The sequence below is a fragment of the Macadamia integrifolia genome, unplaced genomic scaffold (assembly GCF_013358625.1).
Source record: "Macadamia integrifolia cultivar HAES 741 unplaced genomic scaffold, SCU_Mint_v3 scaffold1537, whole genome shotgun sequence".
Lineage (NCBI taxonomy): Eukaryota > Viridiplantae > Streptophyta > Magnoliopsida > Proteales > Proteaceae > Macadamia > Macadamia integrifolia.
The window spans coordinates 56,127-78,736 of NW_024868249.1; the positions used below are offsets into that span (position 1 = coordinate 56,127).

At 40.3% G+C, this 22,610-nt stretch overlaps 1 long non-coding RNA gene and 1 other non-coding gene across 4 annotated transcripts; one reads left to right on the forward strand and one right to left on the reverse strand.

Moving 5' to 3' along the window:
- Window positions 1–341: 341 nt before the first annotated feature.
- LOC122064134 lies at window positions 342–448 on the reverse strand. The gene has a single exon (XR_006135598.1). It is a non-coding gene; the product is annotated as a small nucleolar RNA R71 (small nucleolar RNA).
- An 11,898-nt stretch (window positions 449–12,346) lies between these two features.
- LOC122064129 lies at window positions 12,347–22,241 on the forward strand. 3 transcript variants are annotated; one of them, XR_006135594.1, is made up of 6 exons: window positions 12,347–12,481; window positions 12,566–12,715; window positions 12,798–13,297; window positions 13,381–13,445; window positions 13,517–13,605; window positions 20,976–21,419. It is a non-coding gene; the product is annotated as an uncharacterized LOC122064129 (long non-coding RNA). The 3 variants fall into 3 exon arrangements; XR_006135595.1 differs by lacking the exon at window positions 20,976–21,419 and adding an exon at window positions 21,933–22,241 and having other exon boundaries at window positions 12,798–13,445; XR_006135593.1 differs by having other exon boundaries at window positions 12,798–13,445.
- Window positions 22,242–22,610: the final 369 nt, after the last annotated feature.

Below are 22,610 nucleotides of genomic sequence, written 5' to 3' on the forward strand. Positions count from 1 at the left end.
GGTTCTACCCTGCTAGAACAGCCCAACCTTCATGTATAGTTCTACCACAAGCCCAGGGCAATAATTTTGAACTCAAATCTCAATACATCACTATGTTGCCCCACTTCCATGGGTTGACCTCTGAGGATGCATACCTATTTCTAAGGGAATTTGAAGAGGTATGTGTTCTAATTAAGATCCAACAGCTTTCTGATGATGCTGTTAAGCTTAGGTTTATCACTTTTGCATTGAAAGACCAAGCTAAGAAGTGGTTGTATGGATTACCCACAAATTCCATAACCTCATGGGAACAGTTCACAGTTGTCTCCTTTAAAAAGTTTTTCCCAACTCACAAGACCAATAAGCTTAGAAGTGATATCCTTCAGTTTAGGCAAAAGCCTAGTGAGTCATTTTCCAAGCTTATGGAGAGATTCAAGGATCTACTCCAAGAATGCCCTCACCATGGCCTAGACCTATGGCATTTATGTCAAATAATTTATGAGGTTATTGATTACCCAACTAAACAAATGATAGAGTCTATGTGCCCTGAGGGATTCACATCCTTTACAGATGAAGGAAAAGCATGGGAATTTTTACTTGACTTAGCTGACAAAACCCGTGAGTGGAAATCAACCCAAGAGAGTGAAAGAACCATAGGAGGAAAAGGATATTTTGTGGATGGGATAGTAGCCAAGGAAGCCCATTTGGATAGCCTAATCAAGAGGATTGAGGCTATTGTTCCTAGAGAGCCATCATCAGTCAATTTTTTTAAGATTTGTGCTTGGTGCCAGTCCCCTGGACATGTCATAGAAGAATGCCCTAACACCTCTGGGGGCACTTCTAATGATAGTGTTAATGCCTTATACCAAAATAATCCATATAGTAACACATACAATCCAGTATGGAGAAATCACCCAAATTTCTCTTGGAATCAGGGCAACCAAGTAGGACCTTCCAATTTCTATAATCAAGGTCAACCTGGACCCCAAAGGCCTCCCTTTGCACAACAATCTTTTTCTCAAAATACTTTTCCTAGGTCAAATGTAGGACCTCAGGCGAGTTTTCCTAGGGCCCCTCTTCTATCATCTTATCAACAACCCCCTGGGTTTACCAACACTGGAGAGGCAAGTAGAATAAGTGACTTGGAAAAAAATATGGCCCTCCTCATGACAAGCCATCAAAATCTTACGAGAGAACTTACCCAAGTTGTCTCAATTATGCGTGAGAGGGAGAAAGGAACTTTACCCAGTCAACCAGAGCCTAACCCTAGGCATCATCAGCCTGTTAGTTTACAAGGACCAACTAATGCACCACTGAATATAGTACAAGGTCAGACTCAACAAGGGCCCTCTAACCAATGTAATGTTGTTTATGCCCTTAGGAGTGGTAAAGAGTACCTACAGAGCGTTCCTAAATCTTCCCCATCTATTACTCCTGTTAACTCTTCTTCAATTGAGGACACAAATGTGCCTCTTGTTCCAGGTTCGTCTGATGAACCTAAAGATTTTTCTGAAACTAAAGATGATTTGGTTGAGGAAACCAAAAATGATTCTTCTGAACAAGGGCAAATCCCTAGCAGTCCTTATGTTCATCCTGTCCCATTTCCTAATCGCTTGGTAAACAAAAGGAAGACTGCTTCCATGGACAAAATTTTAGAAGTCTTCAAAAAGGTAGAAGTAAACATCCCTCTTTTGGATGCCATATCCCAGATCCCCGCCTATGCAAAGGTACTGAAAGATTTGTGTACTCACAAACGTATCACTAGTGTGCCCAAAAAGGCGTTCTTGGCAGGTAACATTAGTTTCATAATTACTCAGCCTATAGCAGCCAAGTATAAGGATCCAGGGAGCCCTACCATATCTTGTGTCATAGGCAACACCTATATTGAGCATGCCTTACTTGACCTTGGCGCAAGTGTGAATCTTTTACCTTACCATGTGTACAAGCAACTAGGATTGGGAGAATTGAAAGCCACTGGAACTACTCTTCAGTTGGCAGATAGGTCTGTTAAGATTCCTAAAGGGATGGTTGAGGATGTCTTACTAAAGGTGGGAGAATTTATTTTCCCTGTTGATTTCATTGTGTTAGATACTAAGCCCTTCTCAACCAAGGATGAGATCCCAATAATTCTAGGAAGACCATTCTTGGCTACCAGTAATGCATTAATCAATTGCCGAAATGGTTTCCTAAGATTATCTTTGGTAACCAAACTGTTGAGTTTAACATGTTTAGGATTGGCAAGCAACCACATATGGAAGAAGAGATCAATATGCTTGAGGATTTTTTGGATTTTTCTGATGATTTAGTTACCAACTTTGATATTGATTTTGATTCAGAATTCCAAGAGTGTATGGATGAGTTGGATGATGACAATGAAAATTTCTTTTCTGAAGTCTTGAGTCTTCACACACTTGTGGAGCCCTTAGGACCCCTTTCCAATTTCATTCCCAAACCTTCCATAGTTGAGCCCCCTAAGCTAGATCTTAAGGAGTTGCCATCTAATTTGAGATATGCTTTCCTAGGGCCTGACCAGACTCTTCCTGTAATAATTTCTTCAAATTTGACTTCTAACCAGGAAGAGGAGTTACTTAAAGTGTTAAAAGATAATAAGGAAGCCCTAGGTTGGACCATGGCTGATATTAAAGGTATAAGCCCTTCCATTGTGCAACATCATATACATCTTATGGAGGATTCCAAACCATCCACGGAACCCCAAAGAAGAGCTAACCCAGTGATGATGGAAGCCATTAAGAAAGAGATCCTAAAATGCTTGGATCATGGAATAATTTATCCTATTTCTGACAGCCAATGGGTAAGCCCAGTTCACGTAGTGCCTAAGAAGTCTGGTGTGACTGTAGTTTCTAATGCCAATAATGAGTTGATCCCTACCCGTGTCCAAACAGGATGGCGTGTGTGCATTGACTATAGGAAGTTAAATGCGGCAACCTGGAAGGACCACTTCCCATTGCCATTCATTGACCAGATGTTAGAGAGGTTAGCTGGACATGAATACTATTGCTTTCTTGATGGATATTCCGGCTATAACCAAATCCCAATTGCTTTAGAGGACCAACATAAGACCACTTTTACATGCCCATATGGAACATTTGCTTACAGGCGTATGCCCTTTGGGCTTTGCAATGCCCCTGCTACGTTCCAACGATGCATGATGAGCATTTTTTCTGACATGGTTGAAAAATTCTTAGAAGTATTTATGGATGACTTTTCAATTCATGGAAATTCCTATTCTGAATGTCTTCATCATCTTTCCCTAGTTTTGAAAAGGTGCATATCTAAGGATTTGATTTTGAATTGGGAGAAATGCCATTTTAAGGTTAAATCTGGTATTGTTTTAGGCCATGTAATATCCAAGGAGGGAATTAAGGTAGATAGAGCCAAAGTAGATTTAATTGATAATTTACCACCTCCTCAATCTGTTAAGGATGTTCGGTCCTTTCTAGGGCATGCAGGCTTCTACAGAAGGTTTATTAAGAACTTTAGTCATTTAACCCGACCTCTCACCTCATTACTTGCCAAAGATCAAACTTTTGAGCTTTCTAAAGAGTGCCTAGAATCCTTCAAACAACTTAAGAAGGAGTTGACCAATGCACCCATTGTTTAACCACCTGTTTGGACTGAACCTTTTGAACTGGTGTGTGATGCTTCGGATTTTGCCATAGGAGCAGTTTTGGGTCAAAGGATTAATAAGTTGCCCACTGTCATTTACTATGCTAGTAGGACCTTAAATGATGCACAACTCAATTATACAACCACTGAAAAAGAATTTTTAGTTGTTGTGTTTGCATTAGAAAAGTTTGAGTCTTACTTAGTTGGTTCACATGTGGTGGTGTATACTGATCATTCTGCCCTCAGATACCTTGTTCAGAAGAAGGACTCCAAAGCCCGTCTCATTAGGTGAGTTTTACTTTTGCAAGAGTTTGATTTAGAAATTAGGGATAAGAAAGGAGTTGAAAACCTAGTTGCAGACCATTTATCCCGGCTTCCCAATTCATTGACTGTTGATTCTCCAGTCAACGAGAACTTCCAAATGAACAATTATTTGCAATGTCTAGTGAACCATGGTTTGCTGACATTGTCAACTTCTTAGTTTCAGGTGTGACTCCGGATCACTGGTCCACCCAAGATAAGTATAGGTTTCATTCCCAAGTTAAGCACTTTTTCTGGGATGATCCTTATTTGTTTAAGATATGTCCTGATCAGATTATCCGACGATGTGTTCTTGATCATGAGCAACATTCCATTCTCTCTTTTTTTCATGATCATGTATGTGGTGGACACTTTGGACCTAAGAAGACTGCTGCAAAGGTTCTCCAATACGGATTTTATTGGCCCACTCTTTTTAGAGATGCTTTTGATTTTTGCAAGGCTTGCCCCGCCTGCCAGTCTTTTGGCCGTATCAATAAAAGGAACATGATGCCTCTCAACCCATTTTAGTAGTTGAGATCTTTGATGTTTGGGGCATCGATTTTATGGGACCATTCTCTAATTCTTTTGAGAATTTTTACATACTTTTGGCCGTTGATTATGTTTCTAAATGGATAGAGGCCATACCTTGTAAATCTAATGACCACAAAGTGGTGGTCCAGTTTCTCAAAGAGAACATTTTTTCCCGCTTTGGTGCACCACGTGCAATAATTAGTGATAGGGGTACTCATTTTTGTAATCGGACTTTTGAGGCCCTAATGAAAAAGTATGGGATCACCCATAAGTTATCTACCCCTTATCACCCCCAAACTAGTGGCCAAGTGGAGGTGTCTAATAGGCAGATCAAACAAATCTTGGAGAAAATTGTTAATCACAATCGTAAGGATTGGTCCCTTAGGCTCATTGATGCCTTGTGGGCCCATCGTACTACATTCAAGACTGACCTTGGCCAGTCTCCCTACCGTTTGGTGTATGGGAAAGCTTATCACTTACCAGTTGAGTTGGAGCATAAGGCCTTTTGGGCTATTAAGAAGCTTAACTTTAATTTGTCTGATGCGGGAATTCATCGTAGGCTCCAACTATCTGAGTTGGAGGAACTTAGGAATGAAGCCTATAAAAGTTCTAGAATTTACAAGGAAAAGACCAAAGCTTTCCATGATAAACACATTCTGCGTAAATCTTTTGCAATTGGTGATATGGTCTTATTGTACAACTCTCGATTACATCTTTTTCCTGGTAAGCTTAGATCCCGATGGGATGGCCATTTTATTGTCCATAATGTATATCCCCATGGGGCTGTGGAGATTTTAAATCCAGGAACAAGGATAATTTCGAAGGTTAATGGTCAGCGTTTTAAACCGTTCCTCGAGTTTCCTACTACTAGTAGTGAAGAGGTCATGGATCTCCATGAACCTTTTTACACTGATGACTAACTTTTAATCAGGTATGACCCCCTTGCATTATCTTTGCTTTTAATTCTTTCCATGCATTGAGGACATTGCATGACTTAAGTGTGGGGGAGGGAAACCAGTTTTTGCTTTTTTTCACTTTGTTTTGTTTGTTTTTCTTTTTATTTTTGAGCTTGCTAAGGATGAAGTCCTACTTTGGCTTTTGGGTAATGATCAGACCATTCGGTTGCTTGATGTATGAAAATAAAAGCTTTGATTAAGGTACCCATTTTGAACGTATAAAAAACCCTGTTGAAAAGAAAGAAACAAGCATGTGTCTTGAGATGGGACTTTCTTTTGAAAAATAAGAGACCCCTATTTTATGGTGATGGACCATATGTAAGTTTGTGGGTTCCTTGTACTTTTGATTTGGAGTTGAGACCTTCTTTTTAATTTGGCATGAGTTGATAAATGCACAATTTTAAATGAAATGAGAAATGTGGTATAAAGAAGAATAAGAGTTGATTCCTTTGGAACTAGACAGGGCATTGCGCCTCAGGAAGCGTGGTGTCTTGATTGAAATTCTTTGGGAGGAAACTTCTGAAGTAACTCTAGCATCACTGCCTTTGTGGGCATATGCAAAAAGCGAAGCTACATAGTAACTTGGGTGTCTGGTGTTTGCTCCACCATGTCATTCAGGCCAAAAGTAGTGGAGTAGAATAGAGTTTATTAGTGAAAAAAAAAAGGAAAAAAAATGTGCAAATGTCATTATTGCTTGGTAACATGTTTGGTCAAAAACACTCCAACGCCTTAGTCATTGGTTCCCTATTTCTTCACAAGTGGTTTTGCCTTAAGATAAGGATGTTTTGGAAGAGACGAGGTGAGTTCCAAATTAAGAAATATGCTAGTGCCTGGAATTGATAAAGGGTAATAAAAGTTCAAGTGTGGGGGTTCCTTGTAAGAGAAATTATCTTTGCTCCGGATCGGTATGAACCTTACCTTTAGCCAAAGTTGGGATTTGTTTATTCTGAATTTTGGGTGTATATTCACTGCAAACACCCACGAGACACAACTCGTCCACTAGGGGTGACCTAGGGGGTTTAAAGGCTTGTTGCACATGCTAAGTGCAACCGTGATTCCTACGAAAGTGAGTTAGGTTTTTTGTCTTTATTCTTTTTCTTTTTGTTTTGCTCGAGGACTAGCAAAGTCTAAGTGTGGGGGAATTCTGATGAGCACATTTATGTGTGAAATCTAGGGTAGTAAAACATGCATTTTACATATTTAGAATGGAGCTACCTTAGGTTTTACTCTCTTTTTGCAGGTTTTATATTTTCAAGGCCTTAAGGATTATCGGATGTTATATCTTCAATTTTACACGTAAAGAGGTCCTATTTATTTTCATGGTTACGAAGAGGACGAAATTCTGAGCAAGATGGATGTGTTCAATTAAAAGTACACATTCGTTTGGTCACCCGTACAAATGATTATTCTTTTCGGGCCAGAAAAAGAATAATGGATCAGAACTGAACAGAGATGCAGAACCAGCCCGTTTGCAATTGTCCCAAAGGTACAAGGAATACTCCAAATACCAACAAGGATCAATGGACCACATCTTTAATTGATTGAATATTCGTTTTTGGTAACAACAACTACCTAGTGTAGTTGGTGAGCTATAGTGTACAAAATTCCCTTGCTCACCAAGAGGTCTCAAGTTCGAATCTCATGGTTGTTTTTTTTAGAGAATTTTGTTAAAGATTTCATGCTTTTCACTCACTTAAAGCACTAAGGGCATGGAGGGGATTTCCACATCAAATTAGAAGCAAGGAAAATCGTGGAAGCAAGAAGAGAAGAAAAAAAAAGGAAAGAGAAAAAAAGGGGAGAAATAAAGATTGTCCAAATCTTCTCTCTCCTCCACATCATCACCAAAGATTGTCCAAATCACACAAAGCAAGAAGAAAATCGTCCCTTGGAGGGAGAAAAAGAAGAAAAATAAATTAGAAAAAAAAAGGAAAGAAAATAAGCAAAAAAATTATAGGAAATTTCTCAAAGTTTATTTCTCTCTTCTCTCTCCTCCACCTTAGCACTTTTGGTCTCAAAAGATCTCACAATCAATTGTGGGTTTCTCTCTTTTAGGAAAGAGAAATTTGTTACCCTACCTCCTCATTCCCTATAAATACAACTCATGTAAGAGGAGGGGAGACAATTCATTCTTCTTCTAGTTTTTTTTAGTTGCTCTCTCTCTCCCTCTCTCACTCTTTAGTTTTAGTTCTTCTCTTATCTTTTCTTCAATCACTTTTGTAATAGTTTTTTTTTATTTCAATTAATGCAAGCACTCTTTTATTCTTATTCAGCCTTTTTATGTTTATGATTTATGCAATTGAGTTGTAATTTTTTAAGTTATAGTTCTAGGCTTAGATCTAGGTGACAAGATCACGAGCTGTGGAGCAATTTGTTTTTTCAAGTTCAAGCATTGATTCAAGTAAGTAGGCTCCTTCAGTAGTCTTCTCTCCCCCCTCTCATTCCCTCTTCTGACTACCCTTTCTTTCTTAATTTAGGATTTTTATTTTCAGTCGTTACATTATTGTTATCCCTTTCCCCCAAGGTTCATGGCTAGTGTATGTGTTGGCTTTGCCCCTCCTAGCCATAGAACCATCAATTTATTGCTTTTATTTTAATTGTTTCCCTTTCCCTAAAGTCAAGTAGAGTAACCCTTGTAAGAGTGACTCTCTGGTCAAGTAGGGAAGCTCATATTATGATGCATCCCTCGGACTAAGTAGAGAAATCTACTTGTGAGTCTCTCTCTAGCTTTACCCCATTTCTCTTACTTTATTTTTATTTTAGCATTTTTTTTCCTTTATTTATTTATTTATTTTTTAATTACATGGGTTGTTTATTTTCAGTTATTTATTTATTTAATTTTAATTGCGTGGCTTGCGTCTTTAAATTCTTAGATGACGAATGGTTAGGACGTTATTTTAGATACATATGTTTAGGACGGTAATTAGAATTAGATCACAACAATTAATCAGTTCACTTTCGCATTATTAAAAGAAATAAAAAATAAAGTGGCTGCTCTCCCTGTGTTCGACCCGTAGCTACACTGATCCGTACGCTTACGGTTACATTTTAAATCTCAAACAGTAACCCTATCTATGAACACTTCATACCTATCCAAAAGCCCCAAAAATCCTGTGCGGGAGAGAAGAGGGTCCAATTATGACTTTTTAAATACGAAAAAATCCAATCAGAATGACCATACAGATGGATAGTACTCGGAATTACATTTCCAACGATATATGGTACATCAAAGATGGACCGTCAGATCTCCTACAATCGCTCCTAGAAATTCACCTTGTTATGCCCATCCCCACACCGGCCAGCAAGCCAGCCAGCCCCACATGTACGCTGCACGCACTGGCCAGCCAGTCTCACATGCACACTACGCACGCTGGCCATCTAGCCAGTAGGCCAGCCTTGCACACAGACCACGCGCGCTGGCTAGCTAGCTTGCACACCCCTGCCTCCCAGACCATGCACCCTTGCTAGCCAGCCTGCGTGCCCCTGCCGCCTAGCCTATATGCCCTCTCGTGCCAGCCCACGCACCCCTGCCAGCTAGCCTGTATGCCCCTGCCACCAAGCCCATGCGCCCCTGGATGCCAGCCTGTGCCCCCTACTGCCCGTCCAGCCCATCCACGCGTTCGCTACTTACCAACCTTGCACCAACCTGCGCGCCCACTGCGGCTTGCCAGCCCTGTGTACCCATGCATCCCCCGTGTACCCCTGCCCAGCCTCGTGTGCCACGGCAATGGCCAGAGTTTTTGTTCCACTGACTCAGTGCATGAGGATATTTCTCTTCACCTGCTTGTCTATGTTACACTACCCCGCTAGCATACCCTACTCCACAACCTCCCATTGGTCCAAAAGGAATCTTTTTACCTTATTGGTCCAAAAATATTACCTTTCCCCCCATTAGCCAAAGAAATTTACCCTCCACCCCATTGGTCCAAAATTTCTTACTTTCATCCTATTGGTGTGAAAAAATCACTTTTTTCCTGCATTCGCTAAGGGAATTCCCTTTCCCTCCCCATTGGTTAAGAATTCTATAAATACCCGCCCCCTCCCTTTGGTTTTTCACAACACAACACCACAACATCCAAGCCTCCAAGTGGACATCCTCGGAAGAGAAGCTCTGCCCTCTCTCCTCCCCTTTCCTCTCTTTGAGATTTTTCAAGTCTTCGTAGAGATCTTCATAAGATCCGAAGTTTCAAAGTGTTCTTCGGGCCTTCGAAACTTCTCAATCCTTTTTTCTTTTTTGTGTGAGATTTTGCGTCGAAAAAGTTTCCCCTTAGTCTCCCACCCCCTCTTGAGGTTCTTCCAGTATTTGTAGTGATCTTCGTAAGATCCGAAGCATTCTTCGGGCCTCCGAAGTTCCTCAATCCCTAGGATTAACCTATTCCTAGTGAAAGCTCTGCCAAATCGATGCCTAAGCCTAAGACCCGAAAGTAACCGTTCCTAGATGGAACTCTGTCCAAATATCACCATAGTCAACAACTCTTAAGAAAGGAAGTTGGAGGTCAAGATCATCTTCCCCTGAGCCAAGAGAATCGAAAAAATAGCTCGTGCCGGCACTAATCGGGGTCCCACCCCTCTTAACCTGAAATAGGGGTCAAGCACATGAATAATTTTTTATCCAAATTAGCATAATGTAGACTTTATATTCACTTTGTTTTAGTGTATATAATCATTTAAATTCAGTCAATGTACACATGTGTGATAACTTAGCCATACATGAGGAATAGGAATAATTGTGGAAAATATTCGTTCTGAAGCATCTAGTAGGAAGGCCGGTTGAACCAGGTAGATTGGGTGCCTAACGCCTTCCCAACTCTACAATCTGACATTTACCTTAAATCTCAGGACCAAACCAACTTTTGGGCCCTCTTCTTAGGAATTGGGCCCACCCTCGGATCCTAAGCCCATAACCCTAGGTGGTGACGCCAAACCCTTTTGCATGATCTCGATCCCCGTATTAGACTATCATCAAATTCCCATCTTGAATGAAGAATTTCACTCCCCCGAAATAGACACCCACGTATCTCCAAGCGGCGATATGGCGGTGCGGGGCCCGCGGGTAAGCATACACGACACACCTCTCCCTCATGAAAGAGAAATAGAGGAGGGAGGACAAAACACAAATTAAAGTCTTTTCCCTCCCCAACAAAGGAGGAGAAGGATCTCTCGTCTTCCAGCTGCTACCCTCACATCCTGTAAATAAGCCACAGACCAAGGGTCACACAAGGGGGATGCCCGTTGGTGTCCTACTGTAAATGAGTCAGAAACCAAGGGTCAAACAAAATTGGAGGTGCCCAATAGCTAATCAAATTTGGTGATTTCCCTTGGTGTCCTGTTGTAAATAAGCCAGAGACCAAGGGTCAGACAATATTGAAGGTGATACCCTGCATTATGGTTGTCAACGAAGTTTTTGATCTTCCCTGCAGGAGCTTGAATATCTGGGTCCCAGGTGAAGAAACCATTTTTTGGCTTCTTTTTTTTTTTTTTAATTCATTTTTCCTTTTTCATGAACTCATGATTGACCCACCGGGGGTTTTGAAGAATTATTATTATTATTTTTTTTCCCTACCCCTGTGGGGTTTTTTTCAATTTTTCTTTTACCAACACAGAAATTTTTTTTTTTTTTTTTACTAGATGGCCCTATATGGATTTCTGACAGGCCCGTGAGTGACCTCATTGACCCGTGGATCCCACGTCCCCGTAAAGGGGATGGTCCCCTCTATAAATTGAGGGGCCCTCTCCGGTCTTTTTTATTCCAATCCTCTTGCAATGCGTGTATGCCGCACTCTCTTCTCTCTTCTTCGTATTTTCGCTTTTTACAAAGAAGATTTTCTGATGGTGCCACGTAAGCGCACATGTGGTGCGAAAGCAGTAGATAGGATAGCCGACTCATCATCCAAGAGCGAAGCCGCTACATGGTATATTGGGTCAACGTTAAAGGGGACCAGGACCACATCTACAACTCCACATTGGGAGAGTGGGTAAGCCAAAATTATTTTATTATTTATTATTTTTAATATTTTTAATATTTATTTTTTTTATATTTTTTAATTATTTTTGTTTTTTTTTCTATTTTCATGCAATGCATGCATGCTTTTAGGGTGCTTCTTATGACATGTATGTTTATGATATGTATTTTCAATGTATGAATGCTTGAGACCCTATTGATGCCTATGCATGTTCTATGCCTTATGCTTAGAATATGTTATGCTTAGATGAATGCACGTCCTGATTCTATATTATGCTTCATGTGTGAACTCCTATTTTACATGTCGACGAAGGCTTATGCCTATTTGCGTATGCATGTTTTGTACCTTATGCTTGTGTTTAAATCTTATGGTGCATGTCATGGCTATCTATTTTCCTACTATGCCACATGTATGAACTCCTATACTACATGTCTACAGATGCTTGTATGCTTATGCATGTATCAATGATGCTTATGTTATAATGCTTACGTATTATGATAGGGTCATCCTTCCTGAGCATGTATACCAGAAGTATGGCTATCCGAACAATGTGGGATCCTGGATTAACAACTCTCACCCCAACTACAGCTGACTATCCGCAATATGCCTTCCCGACCCTGTTTTTGGTCGTGTCCGAAAATTGGTTGCTGAGCTGACTAGTGCCTTGGCCGAGTGGTGGTGGCCAAGTACCCATACCTTCACCTCCAAAATCACTGTCACCCCGCCTTGCTTTTACGCATTGATGAGCCTTCCGTTTGGTGACACACATCACCTTGTCCACTCCTTTTGATAGGGAAGCCATCTACGAGCTCTTAGGCATTAATTCTGCCAGGCCCACCATTCCCCTGTCCACCATCCATAACTTTTGGGTACAAAGAACCTGACCATATTTACCCTCAATCGGAGAAAGACCAGTTTATCCGGTGTGTGTTCTTCTACTGGGCTGACCAGTGCCTGTTCAGTAACCACTCGGATAGAATGGACCTTCTTTTCGCCGACTATTTTCGGGACCTCGATAACATTTCGATATATGACTGGGGCGGTGCCACCTACCCTTATTTCTTAAGGATGATGGACCGTCTGGCTTTGGGCGATCCCAAAGTGTACGGGGCTTCCAAAATTCTGCAGGTAAGGACCAAAAAGGTTGGCATATTTTCCAATTTTTTCTTTACTTGCCTTCTCCATCTGACTGATGCTTTCTTTTCTTTACAGCCTTGGGCATATGAGCATCTAGACTTCCTATCTCTAGCTCGGGTGGATCAAGACCGTGATGACTTTCCTCTTCCCCAAAAATGGGGTTTAGGTGTGACCCCCCGTCTTCATCCTATTTCAAGGAGAGACATTGTGAATCAGCTCTCTGAGGTATATCTTTGCTTCTCATTTTTCTTTGTTCATTGCTTTTCTCGTTGTGCTCTTTCCAATGCTTGCTTTTCTACTTGGGCAGGTGAATTGGACTCCATTCCAGTCTGTGACCTTCCTTTTTGTAGCTCACCGAGATGAGGCCAGGCGACTAACAGGTCTTCGCATCTTATTCCAAGGTCCCAGTGGTTCAGCGTGGTACCTCAGGTAGAGAGTCACTAGATAGTTGGTTAACTCAGATGGTCCCTTAGTTCCATATCATCCTCCCTCCGTTCATGCATAATCCTAACGCGATGCCCGAGAACGAGTTCCGGGCGACCTTAGTTGGCATGACTGCAGATCGCTTCACTGATCCGATGGCGAGTTATCAGGAGTTCCTCTAGCAGGAGACCTTGTGCGTGCCACTGACATCTGACGACCCTCGAGCACTTACTCCGAACCTTTCTTAAGCATCTTGATTTCACATTTTGTGAGTGCTTAACCTTGTTTCCTTTTCCAGTATGATAGACCGGTCATCTTTGTTGGCCGGAACATTCCCAGGTCGGTCGATTCCCCCACAGAGGGTTCCATGCACATGAGCATCGGGTTGGTTCATAACATGGCCGAGCATTATTTCTCTATTCCTGGTTTTCCCGGGTGGACTTACCATGATGCGTGGAATCCTGCAGCCCAGGTCATGTTACCAAGAACAACAGTGGCTCTTGATACTGAGTCTCCCCATTCCTTTTGACTTGTAAGCTCCCTTCCTCATTTATCATATTATTTCATTTGGGTGCAAGCCTTGATCCTCTTCTTTTATTTCAGATTTCTCCTTCCGTCTACACCGAATGCCAATAATGATTCAAAGCCTGGATACCTGCCTGTACCACCAGATGGAGCAGAATTGAGACATGGTATTTTCTTATCTCTCATTCTTACTAATGATGGATTCCTGCTAACATGGCCTTATTGTCAGGAGCTATATGTTGCTGATCTTGATGGTGGGAGGTGGAGGAATTCCTTCACCTCACTTCTCCTACTTCCTTCTCTCTTCTCTCTTCTCTCTTTTTTTCTTTTTTTCTCTCCCTCTTGATTTTTCTCTGTGCTTTTTCGTGTCTTGAATGTGGGAGAGGAAGACCCTATTTATAGGTGTCAATCCCTCTCCCTTGGGATGGATCTTCCCTACGATGTCGATGCCCTAAGTGGAAAATGCCCAAGAGGATCTGAGCAAGTAGCTTTGTAGCGGGATGTGTCTAACATTGGCAAAAATCTGGCATTTGTGACATTTCTTGATGAAATCCACATAGTTTGCTTCCATTGTATTCTAATAATATCCAAATCATAAAATCTTCTTTGGTAACATCCTTGCATTCATATGGGTCCACAGAGGCCCTGATGAATTTCTTCCATGATGGTTCTTGCATGTTCTTCATCCACACAAAGTAATTGTATCCCGTCATATGATCTTTTGTATAACAACTCTCCTTGCAGAATGGACTGTGTGGCATATTTTCTCAAAAACTTCTTTTCTCCTTACGTGGCTTCCACTGGGTACTTTCTCTCCCTGATATAATCAATTATAGGCACAAACCATGACCTTCCATCTACTGTGAGGGCATTCACAACATCTTGGTATATAGGCTTGTCTCTTCCTTTTACCATAAATGGTCGGACTTTGGCCATGGGATTGCACTCCACCATAGAAGCCAAAGTGGTGAGGGCGTCAACAAACCGATTATTATCTCTTTGAAAATATTGAAAAGAGATCTTATCAAAATGCTCGATCACTTCCTCCAAGTATTCCTGGTATGGCTTCAACTTTTCATCTCTGGTTTTCCACTTTCCTTGAGTTTGGCAAATGAGAATGGCCGAATCACCATATACTTTGATTCTTCTCACCCCAATGGTTAATGCTATTTCCAATCCCAATGCACACGCTTCATACTCAACAATGTTATTAGTGCAGGGGAAGTTTAGGCAGAAGGATGAGGGCAAATATAACCCCATCGGGAGTCACTAGAAGTGTCCCCGTGCCACAACCTTTTTTTATTGGATTCCCCATTGAAGTATAACCGCTATTCATTAGTCGTTTCTTCTTCAGCTGCGACTATCTCTTCATTTGAGAAAGCATCATCAAACATTCTTTTCATCTTCTATGGGGTGAGTAGCCAAGTGATCTTCTACCACTTGTCCCTTAATGGAATTTTGGGTGATGTAGGTGATGTCAAACTCGAAAAACAGCAACAACCATCGAGTCGTCCATCCCATCAAAGTCGGCTTCTCAAAGAGATATTTAATTGGATCCATCCTTGAGATCAGCCGAACCAGATATGCCACCATATAATGCCTTAACCTCCTTGTTGCCCAAACTAGTGCAGTACAGGTTTTTTCCAGAGGAGTATATCATGTCTTATATTCTAGGAATTTCATGCTCAAGTAACAAGTAGATTGTTCTGCTCCATTTTATTCCTCCTTTTGAGCCAATAGTGATCCCATGGAATAATCTCCAATTGACAAATATAACAAAAGAGGCCCTCCAACAACAAGTGGTACCAAAGCTAGTGGGTTTATCAAATACTCTTTCATTTTGTCGAATGCTTGTTGACATTGATCATTCCATTTTTGGGCTGGTCTTTCTTTAGCAACCTGAAGATCAGCTCGCATAGAGTAGTCAGTTGAGATATGAACCGGCTGATGTACTGGATGCGACCGAGAAATCCTCGTACTTCCTTCTCTATTCGAGGCAGGGGCATCTCTTGAATTGCCTTGATTTTAACAAGGTCAACTTCAATGCCTCTTTCAAGGAATTCCAATAGCTTTCCGATCGTTGTGCCAAACATGCATTTCTGAGGGTTCAGCCTTAGATGATACTTATTTATCCATTCAAAAATATTCTCAAGGTAGGGACATGTCCTTGCCGAATTCGTAGACTTCACTATCATGTCATCAACATAAACCTCCACCTCTTTGTGCATCATATCGTGGAGGATGGCAGTAGATGCCCTTTGATGAGTTACCCTAACATTCTTCAACTCAAATGGCATCACCTTATAACAATATGCTCACCATGAGGTAGTGAAAGTTGTTTTATCCTTGTCCTTGGGGTGCATGCTAATCTGGTTATACTCTGAGAAACCATCTATGAAAGATAGCAAGGAGTGTTTCGCTGTGTTGTCAAAAAGCACATCAATAAACAACAACGAGAAATCATCTTTCAGGCTTGCTTTATTGAGGTTTTTAAAGTCCACGCACATCCGTACCTTCCCGTCTTTCTTATGGACAACATTGGCCAACCATTTGGGGTATTTCAAAACTTGTAGGAAATCGGCATTCCACTGCTTCATCACTTCTTCCTTGATTTTCTCACTCCATTCAGGACACATTCTTCTAGGCTTCTACTTGATGGGCCATGCGTCGGGGTATGTTGGAAAGCGCTGCTGCACTATACTTTGATCGATCCCAGGCATGTCCTTGTAGGACCAAGCGAATACTTCCAAGAATTCCTTGAGAAGACTTGCCATTGGAGCAGCTTCTTGATCGTCTAGGGTAGCACCAATTTTAACCTCTCAAGGGCATTGGTTCATTCCCAAATTAATGACTCAAGTATCCTCATGGATGGGTTGGGCTTTCTTAGGCTTGCATTGTTTTATTAAATTGTGATATTCATTAAGATCATCATCAGAAAATGGAGGCAACTCGTACTCAGAATTAGGAATTTCATTAATATCTGAAAGAGGAATAGCAGACTAAAGATACATAAAGTTGAACTTATTATTCATAGGAAAATAGATGACATCAAAGGACTCAATGACAGGCTTTGTCCGACACTGGTCCAATTCAGTAGTAGTCCATTGGCTTTGTGAATCAGTAGATGCGGTATTGGACCTTCTTCTCTTCTGTGGAAATTGCTGTTATCTCAACCTTATGATGTTTCTCATCCACTAAAATGATCTGACGGATCTTTGGGTATCCTATGCCAATTTTTGCAAGAGATGATCCCCGATTAAGGCTGCTTAGGCCATTAATGATGAATTCCACCTTCTCTAGGTGGCTTCCCAAAATCATTCCTACTCCTCTGTCACATTTAAGCCCATTGTTTGTAACTATTCCAATACAGTTGGTCCTGGCACAATGCACAAAACCCTCATTCTTCTGGTTCTCCTTTCCCAAGTATAAGTGGTCTCTTCGCGGAATGGTTTGGGCTTCAGTCCATACAACTCTTTTGCTCACATATCTTGAAAGAACGTGGAAATATGCCTCTTCATGTCTACTGGTAGACACAAGCACCACACCAACCTTACTTTCTTCTCCCATTCCCTTTTCAAAAGGATTCAACGTTGACCGACTTCTTGAATTAGATTAGCATGGTGGGATCAAGGGGGGAATCTTCATCTTCAGTCATCAAGATCCCCAATATATCAAAGACCTCATCATCTTGCTTTGTAAGATTCTAACTCATGGTGTACCCAGTCAAACTTGCATTAGAAGAATATCTCAAACCCTGGTTGAATGCAGGTCACTACTTTATTAAACCACAGTTCCACATTCCCTCGTGAAATCTTCCCCTTCCTTCCCAAAATACCCATTGAGGGTAGGGTAATATGCTGTCATTAGCCTCTTGTCATAATATTCTTGCTTAAATCCCTAGTACCCCCATACTTCTCTTCCTTCGGCTACCGTTACCTGGATCGTCATCAAAGGCCTAGATTCCCTTCCGACGTGAAGCACGAACCTCGGTTCCTTGTATGTCATCTCTACACCACTTTAACGGTAATGGACCCTTCATTCGGGGTTCAACCTTTTTCCATTTTTTTTGAAGGGTTTCAGATTTAATTTATTTCAATGTTGTTTCAATAAATAGTGACAAGTTCGGGGATTGGGAATCATGAAAATTGGAATCGCCACCTATAATTATGGCCTAGAACTCTCGAGGTGTGGGCCCACTCCATAGGAATGGATCCAAGATAGACTAGGTCTGGTCCAGAGATTAAGGTGAGAGTCATATTATGAAGTTGGGAAGGTGTTAGGCACCCATTTCACCCGGTTGAATCGTTCTTCGTATTAGAGGCTTTAATATGAATATTCCCTAATATATCCTATATCATATACATTACTAAGTATTTAATATACAAAATTATATAAATACTTTGTCAAATAAAAAGTCTATTGTCACCTAGATTGGCCATAATTGAAATAAAGCAATGGGATTAAAATGGAAAAGGTGGGCTAATGATTGGGTGAATTTCTTGTAAGATATGTGCCAAATTCCGCTTGAGTTCAGCCATTTTAGCTTGCATTGACTCCATCGAGTGAACCCATGCTACTTCTGGTGCATCAATGTTGGAGGATCTCTAAGAGTAGGATCATTCTGATGAATCTTGACTGCCTAGTGAAAATTTGTCTAAAACGGATGATTGGTTAGGATATACCCACACTCTGATACTTGGTTTGATGATAACAAACGTATGAAAGTATTTCACAATTTGCCTTCAAGTGTTGTTTTGTAGAGACTTCATATCAAAGATCTAATTTGATGAATGAAATAAAGAAATGAAGATTGAAGTCATCAAATGAAGAGTATTAACAAGTTCATACCAATACTTGAAGAGGATCAACACAATCAAAATCAAGTCAATCTGATGTCAGACCAGAGCTTTATGACCAAAATACTGACAATTGGATAGAATTTCAGAACCTTGTCAAAACTAATTCTGGCTGAGCCTGTAGACAGTTAATGGCTAAAAGCCCCGGACAATCGACACCTGTTGGGACGATGTGTCTGGTCGACCAGTGCTAGACCTGCTGGCTGACAACTGGCTCTAATGGCTATATTTTCCCAATGGCTCTTTAGTGGTCGACTGGCGACCAAAGGTGGTTGACCGGTAGACCCAAAAAGTGATAGTTTGAGTGAGATTTGTTGCCTATTTTTGTCCTCTAATCTCACCTATAAATACCCCTAATGCTTCTCATTAATTAAAAATTAATCCTAACTTTGGAGGAACAATTTTTAGCAATAGAAGTGATATTAGTTTATACCATCTCTTGAGTTCATGTTCTTCATCTTCCATTCAAGAGGAACTTAAGGCTCTCTACAAGTCTTCATCTACATCTTGGCATTTGCATTGCAAGCATTAAGAAGATTTCAAAGATATATCCTCTTACATCATTGTATTTTATTCACAGACCACACAAGAGGTAAATCTATACCTTTCTATTTCACTTAAAATTTATTTTTGTTTAAGAGTTCGTTTAACTCTAGAATTGGACTCCTAACTTGTTTACACATTGTTTTAGACCGTACTTAGACAAGTGTGTAGGACCCTCTCATCCTTAAGATATTGTAAAGACCTTCTCATGCTTGAAAGAGATTGTAAGGACCCTCTCATCTTTGAAAGAGATCTGTAAAGGATCTTCGTATCCTGAAAAGATTCTGTGAAGGGTTTCCCTCCCTACCTATTGTACTGAAAGGGAAGATCTAGTGGAATACCTTACAAGTGGAGCTTGTAAGGAGTAGACTAGACTTGGATTGAGTTGAACGACTATAAACCTTGGTGTTGTGTGATTGAGATCATTTTTACTTATTTTGCATTTTTTATTGACAACCACATTTGGGATTATTAATCGAAAAGGCTTAAAATTCACTAGCATAACCTTTTCTCCCCCTTTAGGTTATTTTATGATGCTGGACTTAGGCAAGTCAATCTGTTACCCTAACAAGTCCGCTTAAACAGCGGGAAATCTTTCAGCACTCAAATTGATCCATTAAGATGGCTTGATTTTAGATCCTTTTTATATATTTTTATTTTAGCACTCAAATGATTCACACAAAGTTAATTCACGTGACGATAAGGGTTTAACTCTAACTTGAGTTCTTGGGTAAACCCATATCAAGGCTCTTGGAAACAAATACAATAACTTGATGAAGAGCATTCTTATAAAATATTCTATGCCATTAGGTTTTACTCTCTATGATTTACCCCACTTGATGACCCTTTCCTCCGGATGTCAATTGAACGCATCTTATTGATGATTCAGAACCCCATACAAATTGATGGGAATCATCCTAGATTTATACTTATTGAACCATTGAGATGACATTACTTCCGGAAAGGAATCCTTAAACGAAACCCACTTGAGAAAGCATTTTCCCAAAGACTCGAATACATTATAAGAAAACTCAAACCTAGATCACAAGCAAATATGATTAGTTAGTTTGTCGCATTTTTAGGGGTTCTCCATCTATTTCCTAGATGATGCGAGGATGTAGTGGGTACAATAGGACCGAACCGGCTATCCTTGATAGGATCTTTATACTCAAAGTACGTGATCCTTTTATACACCCGAAGGTATGGTGCTAAGGGTGTAGCATCATTTCCCATTACTTGTGACTACGCACGAGGTTAGACAACTAGCCACGGGGGTGGGTGGAACCGTGCCGTGAGTGGATGTAAAAAGTGTAATGCAAAAAGTACCACCGCCCTATCTCAGAATGCCATAAAGTGCACAGGCCTCCTGAGGATGCTGGCACAATAATGAGAATCTTCATCGTACAATCTTGCCTTAAGCATTTTTGTACAGGAAGTGGCATCATTTGATCTTAGAATACTTAGTATGTCATGCACGGACCTCCCTGAGGGTGCAGGCACAACAGTGAGTTTCCTCATCATATGATTTCACTTCGAGCATGACGCATGATGTGGTTAGAACATACAATTATAAACATGGGCTAGCCAAACATGTCTTCAGACAAATAAATTAAAGATGGATTTCTTGCATTTAATGGTAGCATCTAACGTTGGAAGTTTTACAAGTTCCCAATGTAGTCACCACTGTAAGGGTAATAGACCCTTTATTTGGGGTTCAACCTTTTTCCCTTTTTTTGAAGGGTTTGAGATTTAATTTATTTCAATGCTGGTTCAATAAATAATAACAAGTTCAGGGATTGGGAATCATGAAAATTGGAATCACCACCTAGGATTAGGGCCTAGGCCCCCTAGGGTGTGGGCCTGCTCCATAGGAATGGACACGGGATAGACTAGGTCTAGTCCAAAGATTAGGGTAAGAGTCATATTATGAAGTTGAGAAGATGTTAGGCACCCACTTCACCTGGTTCAATCGGTCTTCATGTTAGATGCTTAAATATGAATATTCCCTAATATATCCTATACTATATACATTACTAAGAATTTAATGTACAAAACTATGCAAATACTTTATCAAATAAAAAATATACATTAGTCATACTCTATTGAGAAATTATACCTGATCTTGATCCCCTTTTCAGGTCAAGAGGGGTGGGCCCTTGTTGATATGCGAGAGATTTTGATGAAGGCTCCCAACTCAAGTGGGAATGATCTCATCCGCTTGCTCCTCTTCTTTGGAGAATCTAGGCCTTTGATGACACCTCAAAAACCTGGCACACTTCTTAAGAATCTCTAAAAATTTTGGCAAAACTTTCACATGTAAAAATGAAAGTTGGGCCTAATTAGGCAGAATTTTGACTTCAGATCAAATGTCAGGCTAGGACATGTCAAATGGAAAAGTGGGCCTCTTCTTTCTGTGCACTATCCCATAGCGTGGATTTTGAGCTCATTTTTTGCTCATAAATATTCAAGATTTGCAAGGAAGGATTTTATGTCCAATTGCAAACTGGGGGTGTTCTGGAAATCCTTATTTATGCCATTCACGCACCATCAGAGAATACTTAGAATCAATTTTTCAATATAAAGCATGCTAAAATCAAGTTCCATAAGATCATTCATGATTTCTATGAAAAGGTCTAGGGTCAGATTAGGGTTTTAGGTTGGATTGTGTTTTAGGTTACTGTTGGATCTAAGTTATCACAAAAGGCCAAGATTTTCTTCCAATGTAGAGCACAAACCTTGATCATATCAGGTTTGTTATCATTATTGGGGCGGGTGGCAAAATGGGGTGTCTACAAGTACCAAATTACATATGTAGGGCTCAATACGCTCCCTAGTCACAATTAGCTTATATCGATGTGCGACCAATGGTAAATTTTGGGACAAAGGGTAAAACCTATGTTGTAGTAGCACTAAGACCCCATTTGGACTTAAGAGTTATTGATAAGGTTCATGTGATAATAATCTGGGTCATATGTGTTGCATTCATTTAATCTTATTGATAGGTGTTATTGAATTCATAATTATTTTTGTTTGCTTGCGTGTCCACCCGTCACAGGGCTTCGTGGAAGCTCACCGTATTTTTTGAATGTTTTTAGATAGTGATTTAGTTGTCCCCTCCGATGCTAATATGGAGACACCAGCTCTACTCGGTGACTGGTTGTGGCTAGAGGAGTTAGTGGAGCATAAGCAGGGTTGTGTTTGTGATGATTGTGCTTACGAGCTGCTCTGAGGATGATAGGAGTCATTCTTACTTTTGATTCTTTTGTGTAATAAGTGATGTATTTCTATGTTGATACATGAAATACGTATTTATAGGGATTAAACATTCATTTTATGTAAACATGATACATATTGATAGAACTTCACCAGTTGTACTATCCTTACTAATTATTAATCACTTGTGGATTTCAACTTATTTCATATGTTTGTGATATTAAAGTATTGCATTGGGATCATTGTTGGATATGAGGTCTTGTTGAAGTCACCAGCCTTCAGGTAACTGAATGTGGGGTGCGACAAGAAGAACGCTGACTAGATAACATTTCATCTTTTACTCCTCTCTGCCTTTTACCATTTAAATTTGTTTATTGTTTAAGACTTTTTTGAACCTATATTATGCGTAAATGTTTCTTTTTTCGAGCACTATGCTTGATTGTTAATTTTTAACTATGAACTTTGTTTTATGTATTAATGCATCGATTACATTTCTCCTTACCATGAATAATATATGTCATCTACCCTAGAACATATGTAGGAGAAACCATGCATAAATT